The 16,165-nt window shown below is 37.7% G+C and overlaps 1 protein-coding gene across 2 annotated transcripts in view; it reads left to right on the forward strand.

Annotated features, from left to right (window-relative positions):
* The first annotated feature begins 2,373 nt into the window (after window positions 1–2,373).
* LOC117538079 (interleukin-1 receptor type 1-like) overlaps window positions 2,374–16,165 on the forward strand; it is a 30,072-nt gene continuing 16,280 nt past the window's right edge. Inside the window, exon 1 of one of the 2 annotated variants that reach the window (XM_034203605.1) lies at window positions 2,374–2,624. The gene's annotated coding sequence lies outside the window, so the exon portion shown is untranslated. Of the gene's footprint in view, window positions 2,625–13,491; window positions 13,627–16,165 lie in introns of those variants that run through there. The other variant, XM_034203604.1, reaches the window with a different exon arrangement.

Genomic DNA, 16,165 nt, shown 5'->3' on the forward strand with positions numbered 1-16,165 from the left:
ATATTTCGTCGACGATATTTTGAAGTCGACACGTCGACGCGTCGCTACAGCACTAATGTAGAGACACTACATACTGATATACACCTGAACATCAGCTGGAGAGGACTCTTTAAAGTAGAGACACTACATACTGATATACACCTGAACATCGGCAGGAGAGGACTCTTTAAAGTAGAGACACTACATACTGATATACACCTGGACATCAGCAGGAGAGGACTCTTTAAAGTAGAGACACTACATACTGATATGAACCTGAACATCAGCGTAATATGACCTCTTTAATACTTGGTAGAAGCTTCTACTCTGCTGTATTCAACACAACCAATTCAATGTGAATTTAAACTGTTTTTTTGTCAGTCAGACACTCCTTAAAAATACAGACTGTTGCAACTATTTAAACATGATTGTGTGTATATTTTGAAATAAGTATTCTCAGGGGTGCATTAGAATAAACATTTGTAAATGTCTATTAAATACCAAATCGGACTATATGCTGTAAAAAGAAGTACTCAGTGTTAAGCATATATAATGTTATAATTATTTTTAAATAAACAATGCATTATTTAGTCTTTATGAATATTAAAATGGAAATATCAAAAATGTGCTACGATTTTAAACTATTAAAGTATAAAAGCTACTTAAATAACGGATGTGGTTCTCTATTGAATGATTTACATGTCTAATTGTCCTTTAAAGTTGTTTCCTCATACAGTAATTGTGTTTAAAGCACTCTGTGTTTTCATGTAGGTTTGATCAAATAAATACCATGTTGGCACACATATAAAATAACCTTCGGAAAGGGGGAATCCTCTTTTTGCAGCTTACTTATTTAAATGTACAGTATGATTTAAAGATGACATTGTAGTGTTCTTAAATAAGGCTTTTGCACAATCTGATATTTAATTAGAGGCATTAGAGAATGGTTTACGCTCTCCGTCAACTTGAAACCTGCACACTTTAGCATGTGTTTACTGCATGGAGAGAACTCATTTGCACATTTTTGAAAACCTCTTTTTACAACTGGGGATAAAATACAGATGAATTCTGATAACATTGGGTGTGTTTACTCATTGAAGTGCGCACAATAAGAGTTTTGAATGTTTACCGAACATATATTTAAACATAAAGCAGGAATCATTTACAGGGGCCAGAGAAAGTGGTACTGCTCTGTATAAATCAGGTATGAATGAATACTATGTAAAGCGCTTTGAGGGGTCCACAATACCTGATAAAGCACTAATACAAAATAAACTATATAAGTACAGTCCATTTACCAGTTACATAAAATTGTTAAAATGCGATATCTATCATTGGTATTGATTTTACTAATCTTAGATGTAATCTTTTTTGGTTAAGCATAGGTTGATCATTTCATTTTCAGGTATTTAGGGTAATAATAATATCCTGCATTATATGTGTTACTGGTTATTTGTATTTCCATATGTATATTTTCCACATATGTATTTAAAAAACGTTTTAATGCAATTTTATTTCAGAAATATTTTGGACTGTTTATTTCTAGTGTCTTAATTTATCTTATTGCCTTTTTTTATGCTGCTGCAACGCAAACATTTCCCAAATTGGGATCAATAAAGTACTTATCTATCCATCTATCTATTGCTGTGGAAACTTTCACTCGTCAACAATCTGGAGATGTACTAGTAGGCTAGTAATAATAATAATAAAACTGGTCCGATGCAAACAGAGTTGTCTTGTTGGTTCTTTAGTTGAAGTGCTTCAAAGGTGCATGTCACACAGAGTATAGAGTAGTCTGCAGGAGTGCACACAGAGTGAAATGTGTGCGTGTGATTTATAGAGGACCTTGGCGCTTTTTTGTAACTGTTGCTGTTTAGACAAAGAGAGAGAACACTTTCTGCTGACTGTTTCATTTCATTTCAAACCTTTATTTAACGAGATTGGTCCCATTGAGATCATAGATCTCTTTTTCAAGGGAGACCTGCAGCATATAGGTTCCACATGAAACAATAAAGGACATTATACATTATATTTACAGGATACATTTACATAGTTATAGACATTTACATTTAGACTGTTATCTTGCAATGCTCTTTTGAGGAACAATAACTGTACTGTTCAAATGTGACCTTGGCAGGAAGCATCTGGGTGAACAACAAGTCGAACAAAGAGACATGTACTGAATACAGTTTTCATCATATAAGTGTTGCATTTGGTTTTACCATGTAAAGTAATATAATAAATTGCCACTACACTATCTATCTATCAATGTATCTCAAGTTGCTTCCCTGTTCAGCCACAAGAGGTCTCAAAATGACACTATTGAAATAAAGCAGCTTCCTATGAAACCAAAACAAAAAAACACAAGTGTTGGAAATAGCTGAACGCATAGAGATGGGATTAATAATTGCTGGACGGGATTCATAGGAAAGAACCGTCAGTGTAGGACGCAGAGAAATGTGTTTTTGTTTTATGAATGACTTGGTCTGTGTAAAACGTCTGTGTGTGGTGGGAAAAAAAGGAAGTCGAAGCTGGACACATCTGAGCTAAGATTTGTCTTCTCTTTTTAAAGATGTTTTGACAGGATTTCATGTGACCTGAGAAGGCTGTCTGCCTTTAAGGAAGGACTTCAACAACATCAGGCGGTGAGTTCTCTCTTTAAACTCCATTAACACAGAGGGTGGATTATTGTACAGGATAAAAAATCCCTGACATCAGCATTTCTGTCCGTGACGTAGCTACAGGACTGCCTACTTCACATCTGAAGAGATCAATACTTCAGTGAAGGTCAACAACACTGGACTTTGTTTGGACAAACAAGAACCAGAACTGCTTTAGCAGTTTGCTCACCTTTTTCCCACAATTGCACAATTTGCTCCAAGTCATCTGTAGAAAAGTCCACCTTATTGCAGAGCTCTCGCCAAATCCTAAAACATGTTCAATAGATGTTCTTCTCCATTAAACATTTGCAACGCCATTTTTTTCCAATTGATATGCTTTATACGTCTTTCCTGCTATTTCTTGACACAATACTGTGTTTTTTGGGAGATGTACCAACAACTGTCTGTTGAGTCAGAGGGTAAATACAAAAATAACGTTGGTGTTTCTAACATTTATAAGTAGAAGCCTTTAAATACAAGAACAAACCTCTAAATGAGCATATGTCCCTTTAACCTGGGTTTCTGATTGCTCAGAAAAGATATCTAGAGAATTATAAACAACGCTGATTATAATTTATTGAAATAAAAGATGAAATACTTCCTTAAAGAAGTTCCTTAAATGGCACATTTGTGTAGCTTGTCCCTGATAGACAATTAGCTTTTCAGAATTCCCTTTTGAGCTCCTCTTCATCTATGAAAGCAGTCTTTGCTTAAACAACCCATAATGCAACTCTCTCTTGAGGAGATGTCATGACATGTCTTGTTATGTCTGAGCAGAGGTCAAAAACGTACAATTACAGAATTAACTGTAATTTAAGACGAGGAAAAGCAGAACATTCGTACTTTCTTATCTATTGCTAACACTTTATAGCATTATTGAATCCTGAAAACGTAATTGGCAGATTAATAAATACATCTAAAAAGATCTCCCCGGATACAATACACTTCTTATCTCTTTTGCCAAATGTTCACAGCTTGTTATTGGTTAATCTACTTATTCTAATAACTACTTATATTTTTAGCATCACAATTCATGATTCATCTGGAAAGGGAACTTTTTCCGGGTACACATTCCTTCTAGTCTACGCTATTACTGGAAATGCCCACACAGTTCAAACTTACATATATTGAAAGCAATGTCAATGTCAATGTGCTACATAACACACCTTCTTGTGGTCCTATTTGGGATCAGAAGCAAATATATGAGTACATTCGAAGTTTATTAATGATTGTAAAGTTAAGCCTTTGCATAGATGGTGCTGGTTTTTACCATAGACTGTATATATAAATGGACGTAGGGTCCGTGACGTCACCCATAGGATTCTGCAGTTGCCGTGAAGCCCTTAGTAGGCGGAGTCGGCCACTAACGGCTCGACAGTGACGCCAGAGTTCAACTCCCGCCTTCTCCAAATAAGGGCAAAGAGGCGGAGCCGAGGCGGGCCCTGCTGCCACCGAGCTGGAAGTTCCAGAGCTAGCTGAAGCTACCAAGCTAAGCTAACATGCTCCCCATCTGCACACTGCCGTCGCATTTTACGTTTCTAAGGTAAGCGGACATGAAACTATAAATAATAATCTAAGTTATTGAGTTTTTAGCATAATACTTCAGAATCTTAAAACCCCTTAACGTTTGTATGCAATTGTGCTAAATTCAACACTGGAATCAAGCAAATATTAATATGTTTGCATGACATTAGTTATTTATATTTTGATATCACTTAACTATACGTTTAATACATTTAAGTCAAGCTAAGGTACATGTGATGGTAGCTAGTTAGTGCTCTTAACTGTGAGGCCTCCTCCAAACAACATAATAACCAGACTGTATCATTAAAACTAAGTACCAGTTATAGATCCTTGACTTTAGACAAACAATTCAAAAGATAAAATGTATTTAAAGACCAATCTTTATTTGAATGTGCCTCTTAAACTGAGATATTAGTTATACAGTAATAGTATTGACAATCTAAAAAAACTGAGCAACTCAACAGTCAACTTTATATTTCTTATTGTCTAAAGCATTTATTATTTTCATTTCCCCCCTCTCATATTCAGTGTGGACGGATTGAGACAGCATGGTCTCCAGAGAGCTGCAGAGACTTCAGGGAGAAACCTCCGTGTGATGGACGTCCTGTCTGTTGGTTTGGAGAGGACTGAGGGTCTTTCCTCAGCGAGGAGGACTGAGGGTCTTTCCTCTGCGAGGAGGACCGGGGCTGATGAAGGAGCCCATGCTGGGCAAAGCTGATACCAACTGCACAGGCCTAGTCGGTCACTTTATTTGACTAAATGTGTTTACTTATACATTTAATAGGTTTACACCTTCTGTCCATATGTGCTTTTGGTTCACATTTCAATAAATTGTATTTGTATTTGCACTCCTTTTGTCCATTATTCTTACTGAAAATGTTAGATCACACATTCACATCTGACTGAAGATTGGCCCCATTTATTTGTGACGTTGCAAAACAAGGTACATGATGTGAAGCTCATAAAGTGAGGCAAATAGAAATAATCAGCGGATGGAGTGTAGATGTGGAAATAGCTGCATTCGATCAGCTGACTGTGTTTTCACAATAAAAGCAGTTTCTTAGTGAATGTACAGGACATTCACATTCACTGGTCTTAAAATCTCATAGCATCAGCTTTTAATGTTCCTCTTGGATGTTCTTCTTGACCCTCAGAGAAGGAGAACATGTCCTGTCTTTCAGGCATGTCCTTTCCTAACAAAAATGACAGGAAACATAAAACATATTATTGCAGAACAAGTGTGTTATTTATGAAAGCGGTGTGTTTGTGTGTTTAGGGGCTGTAGATATAATTATTTTGTAATTATAATGTTTTATTTTTATTTCAACAATGAGCTACAAAGACAATCAGATTATGAATGAACAGTATGAAGTTCATCAACATTGAAATATATGTTATTATCAAAATAATATTTAACTGTTATCAAAACGTAGTGCAGCTGTAGAAGCTTGCTCTGTTGTCTCACTGAAAGAATCACTTTTACCACGTTTTTTACAGACAATATTGAGAGATAAATAGCAGCAGTTCTCACTATGTGTTAAATATCTTTGCCTTCAATACATTAAATTAGAAAGCTGACAAAGTCATATTGCTTGTTATCATCTAAATGTAACTTTTTGCATGGAAAAAACCCTCAACTTCACTGATGTGTAGGTGATCTAGTATTTAGTATTGTTTAATGGAATGTATATCAGTGTATTCAAGTCAATACTTCATTCATTTAAACCAATATCTTTCTTGATTCTTTGTACAGTATGAAAAAAGAGTCTTTGTACCTGAGCTGAAGTTCACTGCTGTGAGGAGTCCAGTTCTGTCTCTCACTCTCTGGTCCAGCCTGTCTGCATCACCTGGACACTTTAAACAAACAGATATATATATGTAAAGTACCATGTGTACAAACAATATAACTGATTCTCTTCTGTTGAACATGTTGGATTGTGTATTGTCCGAGTCAGGGTCCTTTTTATTTTACTGTAACTTTGGAAATTGTGTTACCAATGCTTACTGTTTATTTGATACCCATTTGGTAATACAATTAATAAAAACAACAAGGTTCAGTGATTCTCGCAGAAATGAAATATACTTTGGGGGAACGACTCGGGGCGGGGGGTGGGGGGGTGCGTGCCCCCCCCCCCCCGTGAAAAATGTTGAGATTTTTTTTCTCAATTCCTGCATTCTAGTGAATTTTCATAGTAACACTGCACTTCAGACAACCTACAACTGGTGATGGTGTCTAGGTCTTTAAGTGTTAAACAGCTGAGAGCAGTCACTGCTGTTTTTTGTGGTCTTCTTTCACACACACATCTTACCAAGTGTGTATGAACATCCTCACAAACCAACAAAGAACATGATCTATATCAAATTTAAGACAGAAAACTCCACACTGGTATCTGATCGTCAATCACCGGATAACTTTATTTTAACTATATACAAACTGGTGAAATTTAGGAGCGGGGCTAGTCCTGGTGGGCTACCCAGGCTGAGTGACAAGGTGGCATCCAGGAACCTGAAATTTGCAGGTCACTGCCATCGACACCTGGAACTTCCAGCTGGCAAGTTAGTACTCTGGGAGCCAACACACGGGCACCGACCAAGAGGGCGCCCCACGCCAACATACTAGGTGCTGAGGAAGGATGTGGGGGTGGAAAGCTCCACAGAGCTGGCCGGGTGTATGGAGGACCGTGAGGATTGGCGAACCCGTTGGCAAACTCGTCTAAGGACGACCTAGTAGTAGTAGTCCTTGATTGGCTCAAGTTCACACCTTTTTAGGGGCGGGGCTAGTGATGTTGTCCCGGGGATGCTTAGGAGTTGATAAAGGAGATAATCCCACTGACGTCATCATTTGATTCCAAAAGTGGGTCTGGACTCGCGCCCATAGAGGCTGTTTACCAATATAATGGCTCCCCCCAAAGTATAATTTATGGGTGGCTCCCCCCAAAGTATAATTTATGGTTTTTTAAGTTTTTTTTACTCACTGAGCACTCGTTGCCACCAATGCAAATGCAAATGAGTGCTCACTGAGTAAAAAAAAACAAAAAAACACACAAATTATACTTTGGGGGGAGCCATTATACTTTGGGGGCCCCCCAAAGTATTAACATGCTGTGGGAATCACTGAGGTTCGTTCTTCAGATGACTGTGACGTTAACGTGTAAGCTCGATAATGAACTCCAGCTCAACCAACCATATTGTAATATCTAAGTAATCATCTTGAAATATGACATTAATAATTGTAATATACACACATCTTATTGTGAGGTTGATTTCACATACACTACTTCGACATTAGCTTGTCTACATACTTGAGCATAGCCAATTTAAATTAACCTTAGATGCATACAGTTCTACCTATATAATAAAAGATCTCTAAGTTACAAGGATGTAACCTTATTTTATAACCTCAAACAGAAGCCGTTTGTTCAACAGTATTATCCCACTTAACACTTGTCTATTTAGTTTTAACCTTTATATATACAGTCTATGATTTTAACTTGGAGGCTACGATTACAATCGTTAGCACCGATGTAGCTACCACTAGCCACTAACTAACCCAAGCCTTACCATTCATTACGTAGCTGATTAAAATCATTAACACATAAATAAAGCACTCGAATTTCACTTACCGCATTCATGCACCGTCTGTTTTAACAGCAGAGCGAGTCACAATAGTCCAATATATAAGCATGAAGAACAAACAACCACGGCCGGCTACAAGTTGTGTTCCCTGGATGAGCTGAGCAGGCAGAGTCCCTGTAGCTAGCTTCACGGAGCAGCTAGCAGAGAGACAAGAAGCTAACAGCGGCAGGCACTTGACAGAGCCGTCACTCAATGTGACCACGCCCTAATCTATGCACAAACTTTAAGACCTAATATAAATAAAAGGGTCGCGTTAGAAAACAATTCACTCACAGATCCATAATCATGAAGGTGGAATCTAACTATATCGATAATAAAATGTATGGAGCCAGGGGTAGAAACATGTTTTTTTCTGCTGTAAAGTTGGGCATTTTAACATGGGGGTCTATGGAAATTGCTCCTTTCTGCAGCCATCGCCTATCGGCCAATATATGAACTGCAGTGTGTGGCACTTCCGTATTGGCTTCCCGGCTCTACCCCACAGTTTGCCGCTTGGTTTTTACTAAGCGATGATTTCTGTTGTGATTTGATTAGCTAAACTTGTCTATCATGCACCAACATTTAATACCGTTTAAGCATTTCACTTACATTAGCGTCATCAGTATTCTCCCTAATCTTTCCTTTTTGCTGCCTAAGAGGAAAGGTTTTTTGACGTTATTTTTATTGCAATAAATACTTGATTATAGTGTATATTTTTGATACGTCTTTAGGCAAGGCAAGTTTATTTATATAGCACCTATCAACACAAGACAATTCAAAGTGCTTTAGAAAAAATGAAAGACATTAAGAAAATGGCATTTAAAATCAGTCATTTAAAAGCAAAGATAATAAAATAAATATTCAAATAAAAAATACATGGATAAAAGTTACAGTGCAGTCTAAGGTGTGAATAGTTCAATTAAAAGCAGCGACAAAAAGAAAAGTCTTCAGCCTGGATTTAAAAGTAGTCAGAGTTGCAGCGGACCTGCAGGTTTCTGGGAGTTTGTTCCAGATATTTGGAGCATAATAACTGAACGCTGCTTCTCCATGTTTAGTTCTGACTCTGGGGACAGAAAGCTGACCAGTCCCTGAAGACCTGAGAGATCTGGATGGTTCATCATTTAGCAGGAGGTCAGTAATGTATTTTGGGCCTAAACCATTCAGTGCTTTATAAACCAGCAACAGTATTTTGAAATATATTCTTTGACACACAGGAAGCCAGTGTAAAGACTTCAGAACAGGAGTGATGTGATCCACTTTCTTAGTGTTAGTGAGGACTCGAGCAGCGGCGTTCTGAATCAGCTGCAGCTTCCTAATAGATGTTTTAGTGAGACCTGTGAAGACACCATTGCAGTAGTCGAGTCTACTGAAGATAAAAGCATGGACAAGTTTTTCCAAATCCTGCTAGATATATTCTTTAGGTGATAGTAGGCTGATTTAGTAATTGTTTTAATGTGACTGTTGAAACTCAGGTCAGAGTCCATGACTACACCTAGATTTCTGGCTTTATCTGTTGTTTTGAACATTGCAGGCTGAAGCTCAGCGCTAACTTTTATACGTTCTGCCTTGGCTCCAAAAACCATTACCTCAGTTTTATCTTTGTTTAATTGGAGAAAGTTCTGACACATCCAGTCATTGATTTGTTCAATGCACTTACTCAGTGTTTGAATTGGAGCATAGTCTCCTGGTGAAATTATTACGGAAATGTGTGTGTCATCCGCATAGCTATGGTAACTTATTTTGTTGTTCTTCATTATCTGAGCCAGTGGTAGCATGTAGATGTTAAAGAGAAGAGGCCCCAAGATGGAGCCTTGAGGTACCCCACATGTCATATTTGTCAACTCGGATGTGTATTTACCTATAGAAACAAAGTTGTTTCTGTCCTTTAAGTAGGATTCAAACCAATTTAGAACTGATTCCGAAAGTCCCACCCAGTTTTCTAGTCGGTCTAGTAATATGTTGCGGTCAAACGCAGCACTCAGATCTAATAATACTAACACTGAAGTTCTGCCACTGTCTGTGTTTAAGTGGATGTCATTGAAGACTTTTACAAGAGCAGTCTCAGTGCTGTGGTTTGGACGAGTAAAGAGATTTGTTTACTATATGAAGTAGATCTGAGGCCATGCAAGGCAAAACATCTTTGAAAAATCCTGTTGGAATAATATCAAGGCAGCAGGAGGAGGATTTCAGAAGTTGAATAATGTCCTCTAGGTTTTTATCATTAATCTGATGGAATTGTGTCATGATGTCTGAATTGATGTTAGGTGGACACAGGGACAACACATTTGCTGTACCTGATACAGAGGCACTGACTGCTTGTCTGATTTTATGAATGTTGTCACTTGTCAGTGAAGAACAGTGGCGGCGCCAGAGTATTTGTGTTGGGTAATCTATGGTAGGGCTAACCCATACAGTGGTGGGGCTCAAGTCAGTATTTGCAATGTAATTACATACACGCTATCGCACCCCTTGACAGTGAAACGCCACGCGTGATGTTTAGATTATTTCCCTGTCTCAAACCAAATTGAACTGTATGAAATAAAAAGGCACATTTGTCTTGTAGTAAATAAAAAGGGCGACCTGGAGCCAATCTTGCAATTTCTCCACAGGTGAATTTTTTTGAAATACTAACATAAAATACACATTCTGGTACTCTCTTGAGAAGAAACATAAATACATCTGTTACTACACATTTACTTTGCTCTGAAAACTGAACCTGCTGGTTAGGGAAGAGAGAAGAGGGAAGAGGCTGTGAATTACTTTACATTGTGGATAAGGGTGGATAGCCCCCATTGTTCTGTGTGTCAAAATGAAAGACAGCCCACACACCTATCAATCATCAAACCGTGGGGTCTTATTTGTTGTGAGATGTACTACAGCAAAAGTATTCTCCGTCGCGACTTCCTGCAACAACACCACGCCGTTATCTTGATTCTGATTGGCCAGAAGACATTATCAAAGATGTTCTATTGAGAAAACGATCACTACATGACAAAAGTTTTCAAAACCGTTTCTAGTCTTCGGTATTTCCAGACAAGTGGCTACTGAAATCAATCTGACTAACTGCTGTCTGTGCAATTTACTCCGAGCGAGTTGGCGGACTTTATTTTGCTTACTTTAACATCATTTTTCATGGTGGGGCTAAGGTGGGGCTAAGCCATTTCTTGGTATGGCTGTAGCCTACCCCAGCCATACCCTGGCGCCGCCACTGGTGAAGAAGGAGGCAAAATCATTGCAGGCCCTGGTGGATAGAAATTCAGAGGCTACTGACACTGGGGGGTTTGTTAGTCTGTCGACGGTAGCAAATAAGGCACGTGCATTGTTTTTGGTAATGATGTCAGAGAAGAAAGACTGTCGTGCATTTTTCAATTCCAAATTAGAAAGGCCAAGTCTCTCTTTATAGATTTCAAAGTGAACCTGGAGATTTGTTTTTCGCCACCTACGTTCAGCTTTTCGACATTCTCTTTTTTCTGTTCTCACGCTCATGGCCTTTCTCCATGGAGATATTTTCTTGCCAGTCACTTCCTTTACCTTAGTTGGAGCAATGGCATCTATAACATTTGTATTTGTTTTATTAAAATGATCTACTAGCTCATTTACTGAGATGTTAGCAGGGGCAAGTGTGGAAGAAAAATTCTGAGTAAACATTTCCCTAGCATTTTCAGTTAAATATCGCTTTGTGGTTATCTCTTCTTGAACATTTTTGTGAACAGAAATAGAGCTCTCAAAGAAAACACAGGAATGATCAGAGAGTGCAACATCAGTCACCACAACCTTAGAGATATTCAGACCCTTTGAGATAATTAAGTCCAGAGTGTGCCCCTTATTGTGCGTGGGCTCCGTCACATGCTGAGTCAGTCCATAGCTATCAAGAACACAAAACAGTTCTTTAGCCCCTCTGTCCTGGGGGTTGTCAACATGGATGTTAAAATCACCAACAATGACTAGACGGTCAAAGTCAATACACACTATAGACAGCAGTTCAGTAAAGTCATCAAACAAGCTTGCACAGTATTTGGGTGGTCTATAGATATTTAGGAACAGAGCTCGAGAGGAGCATTTCAGCTGAAGGGCCACATATTCAAAAGAAGCAAAGTTCCCGTAAGATGTCTTCCTGCATTGAAGGGAATCATTGTACAGAATAGCAACTCCAGCTCCTTTCTTATGCATTATTTCCTGACTCATAAAAGTCTTTAACCATTTTATTAAAAATATTTCAACTTCTACTGCTGTGTTCAAATAAGTGTATTAAGCACTTCTCAGACACGCAAAATAAAGCACTCAATAAGTGCTGGGAAAAACAACTTAGTGGAAAAACTTGAACGTCTTCTGTTTTTAGTATAATAATCACATGTGGCCCGAAGTCTTTACCACAAAGAAGTTCCAACGGTTGAAAAAACTCAAGCTTTACGAGACCGAAATGAGAACAAAGCACTTCATGTGAGTGATGTTAGGAAGTGCGTATAACCTCATGTTTTTTCTGCGGTGAAACTGTGACATTTACTCAGGGATTTGAGATGCTAAGACTCACACTGAATAAAGCCTGTGTTCTGGGTATGGCTCTCTCCAGGGGGAAGCCCAGGTGTGGCTGTACGCCTCTGCACAACGCACTTCACTGTCAAGTAGTTTTTCAAGAACTGTCCCTCGGTCTGAATAACATTCAAATGGTGGGAAAACTTTTCCGCGGTTGATCCTCTTTCAAATTGGCTTTTAATGTGTGATTGTTGTTTAATTGTTAGATTTTAATGTGATTTTTACTTTATTTAATTGTTGTTCTTTTTTAGTTGTTACTACCTCTGTAGAGCGACTTTGAGCACCTGTAAAAGCACTTACAAAATATATGTATTATTATTATCCTCTCTTTCAGCCTTTTGGTTTCTTCAATTCTTGAAATAACGGTTATTTTTATCAAGTGGTTGGTCGGAAAACTAGATAATGTTCTCATTTATTGATTTTTAAGAAGATTTAATCGTCATTTTTCAAAATAAAAGCCCCCTTTTTGTACATAACTTAGTGGATTTTGTTGAAATCTTTGTTGCTTGGAATATCACAACACTGTTTCCTTGCAAAGGTTGGGATAGCATATCACGGCAGAAAGGAAAATCTTCTAATTTCTTACATTGGTGAATTATTACTTCAAAGTATCAGAATCAAAATAACTCTATTCGTCCCAGAGGGGAAATGTACATTGTTACAGCAAAAGTGAAGTGCCAAAAATAGAAAATAGAAACTAAGAGGCATGCATAACATATTAAAGATAAAAAAAGAAATTGCACAAATTACAATTTACAAAAACACACCAGTACCAGTAACAAAATTGATTTTTAAATATGCGTTAGTATGAAGTAGTGTGATGGCAGCCAGGTAACAGAAGTAAAAGTGGAAGTAAATATTGGACAGGTATTATTTCAGTAGTTGAATCATCTAACTACGAGATAGCAGCCAGTACAAATAATAAATATATAGTGATATATATACACAGTATATATATATGGCGCATAAGTGATATTGCACAACAGAGGTGGTATACTTTGTTGTTAAATGTGGGGTGATCTACCATGGTTGTAAAGTAGATATTGTTATAAAGGTTTCTCAGTAAGGCTATTTTATTTAGAGGTAAGTTATTGTAGTCAGAGGAAGGGGAAGGTTGTGCTGCAAAAAGCAAAGGGAGGTATGCAGAGATTTGACCGAAGCAATGAAAACATTGCGAGTGATCTGGAGGTGGGACAGAGTTGAGTCAGAGCCGTCTGAGCACGAGGGGCACGGGTGAGGTTTCCTCTGAGCGCTGCTGTGTAAACGATTCACTCCTTCCTGCGTCTGTTCCCTAACCTGTGTCACTTTCTGTGAGGTGAGTCAATATAATCTGCTCACTTTTGCTAATCAAGTGTTTAATTTTCAATTTCTAATTTTGTAATAGTTACTCTTGGCACCGAAAGCATGTAGAACAGATCAGATTCAGATGGCTTTGAGCAACACACTGTAAGCATTGCATGTTTAAGAGAAGTGTGTGTAATGCCAACCACAGTGTAAACACACTTCCTTCAACATTATGTCAGAGGCACCTGCTGTATGCAAGCCATTCATAGAGAGTGATATACCTAACCTCAGAGGTGGTAAAAAGTATTAGTACCAGAGTGTAGGAATACTCTGTTACCAGTACAAGTCCTGCATTCAAAATGTTCCTCAAGTAAAAGTTGAATAGTATTGGCAGCAAAATATAGTTAAAGTAGCGACAGTAAAAGTAGTCATTGTGCAGATTGGTCCATTTCAGAATAATATATATGATATATTTTATAATGATTGATCACTAAAGTATTCTCAAAGCTGGTAAAGGTGCAGCTAGTTTGAATGACTTTGTATACTGCAGGGTAGCTGGTGGATTTACTCCAGGTGGAACTAAAGTCTGATTTAACACTTGATTATATTTCACATCATCAATCCAAATCTGTAAAGTAACTAAAGGTGTTAAATACATGTGGTGGTAGTGGACATGAACTACCTCTGGATTGTAGTGGAGTACAAAGTAGCATAACATGGAAAACATCTAATTTCATATTAGTGCTATGGCATTGAAATGAAAAATGTTGAGTTATTATGAAACTTGAATAGGTGTATTTTTGGGCAGTTGTTTCGGTACCACTTTACAATAAGACTACCCTTATAAAGGGTTTACGAATAGTTTGTAATTTATTTATTAATTAGGTTGTGAACACTTTATAAATCATGAATAAGCTTTTATAAGACATGAGATAAACAGGGAAACTGTGACCGGTTGCTTGCCAAATAGTGAGCCCACATGTATCTGTACTGCTAAGCCTTATATTGGCTACCTAGCTTACTTCGTCTCCTTCATCAGCCAGCATCCTTGGTATCTGTTGCTCACTGAGTTGATTCTCGCTAAGTAGCCAATATAAGACTTAGTCATCTTGCCAAATAGTGAGCCTGTGTTGATGTATGAAAACTATGTTAGAACTGGTTTATAAATGGTTCTTAATGATTAATAAAGTGTTTACAACCTAATTCATAACCTAAATATAAACCCTTTATGACATGTCATAAAATGTCACTTTCTATCAGTTTTAAACTCATCTTTGTGTTATTTCTAGGGATGTAAGGATATATCGAACATCGAGATAAATAAATGTCTCAATACCGTCGTGAGACTAACAAAATCTACCGCGATCTTTTAAATACATTTTTTTTTAAAAACATTTATTCAACCAGATGGTCCCATTGAGATCATCAATCTCTTTTTCAAGGGAGACCTGTCCAACATGGCAGCAAGTAGGTTACAACATGAACATAAAACAACAGATAACACAAAAGGACATCATATTTACAGGGCTACATGTACACACCTAGAGACATTGACAAGTACCAACAGTATATTTATATCTCTATCAATAAGCCTCACCTTCTTGGCAAAAACTGTATTGTTTTTGAAGTAGTGGAGAGACAATGCACAGTTTGACCCACTGCTGTCACCCATGGCCAAAGCATATCTCTCTGTCCCAGCAACATCAGTACCAAGCAAGAGAGTTGTTTCCACAGCAGGGGATTTTGTAAACGCCCAAACATCCCAGCTTCTACCTGGAAATGTGGACATGCTCATATTCCTAAAAGATAACCTTGATGATGCTGAGTGAGTGAGTTAGAGTTGAGTTACTTGAAAAACTAAAGTGAAACTTGATTTATTCTATTGCAGGGTCTGATTATTATATTGTTGACACTTTAAAATACTACTATCCTACTAAAATGCTGTAAAAATCAGATGTATTATTTAATAAAGAAAAAAATGAAAGAAAAAAAAAAAGATTCACATTTTTTTTCTTTATTTTTCAATATCGCGATAAATATCGTACCGTGGACTTTTTATCGCGATATTATCGTACCGTGAGTTTTTGGTATCGTTACATCCCTAGTTATTTCTGCACATTTGTACAGCCTTTTACCAGATCTCGTTCAGTTTAGTGAAGTTTTACAAAAAAGAAGAAGAACCGCAGTGGAAAAAGCAGCCTTCACCACAAAACGGAAAGGGTGAAACTTGTTCGTTACCAAGAAATATACCTCGTCTCACTTCACACTAAAAACCGTCATATTGTTGCAGTCACTGTACTCTCGAGCTCTGCTGTTGGGAAAATCCCATTGTCTTTAATGCGCCAAATTAGTCTTTCATTTTGATATATCCTCCCACAGGCTGATGAGGTGGCTTCAGCCTCCACCAATCCTAACTCAGAAATTGAACTAACCTCACAAACTTCCCTTAGAAAAAAAATTCTGACATAGTATTCAGGGTTTCTCTAATTTCCCCACTTCATATTGTCCCCCACCATTATTAGATTGTACCCATGAGGGTCCTAATGATGAGCTGATGATGCATGATAAAA

The sequence above is a fragment of the Gymnodraco acuticeps genome, unplaced genomic scaffold (assembly GCF_902827175.1).
Source record: "Gymnodraco acuticeps unplaced genomic scaffold, fGymAcu1.1, whole genome shotgun sequence".
NCBI lineage: Eukaryota > Metazoa > Chordata > Actinopteri > Perciformes > Bathydraconidae > Gymnodraco > Gymnodraco acuticeps.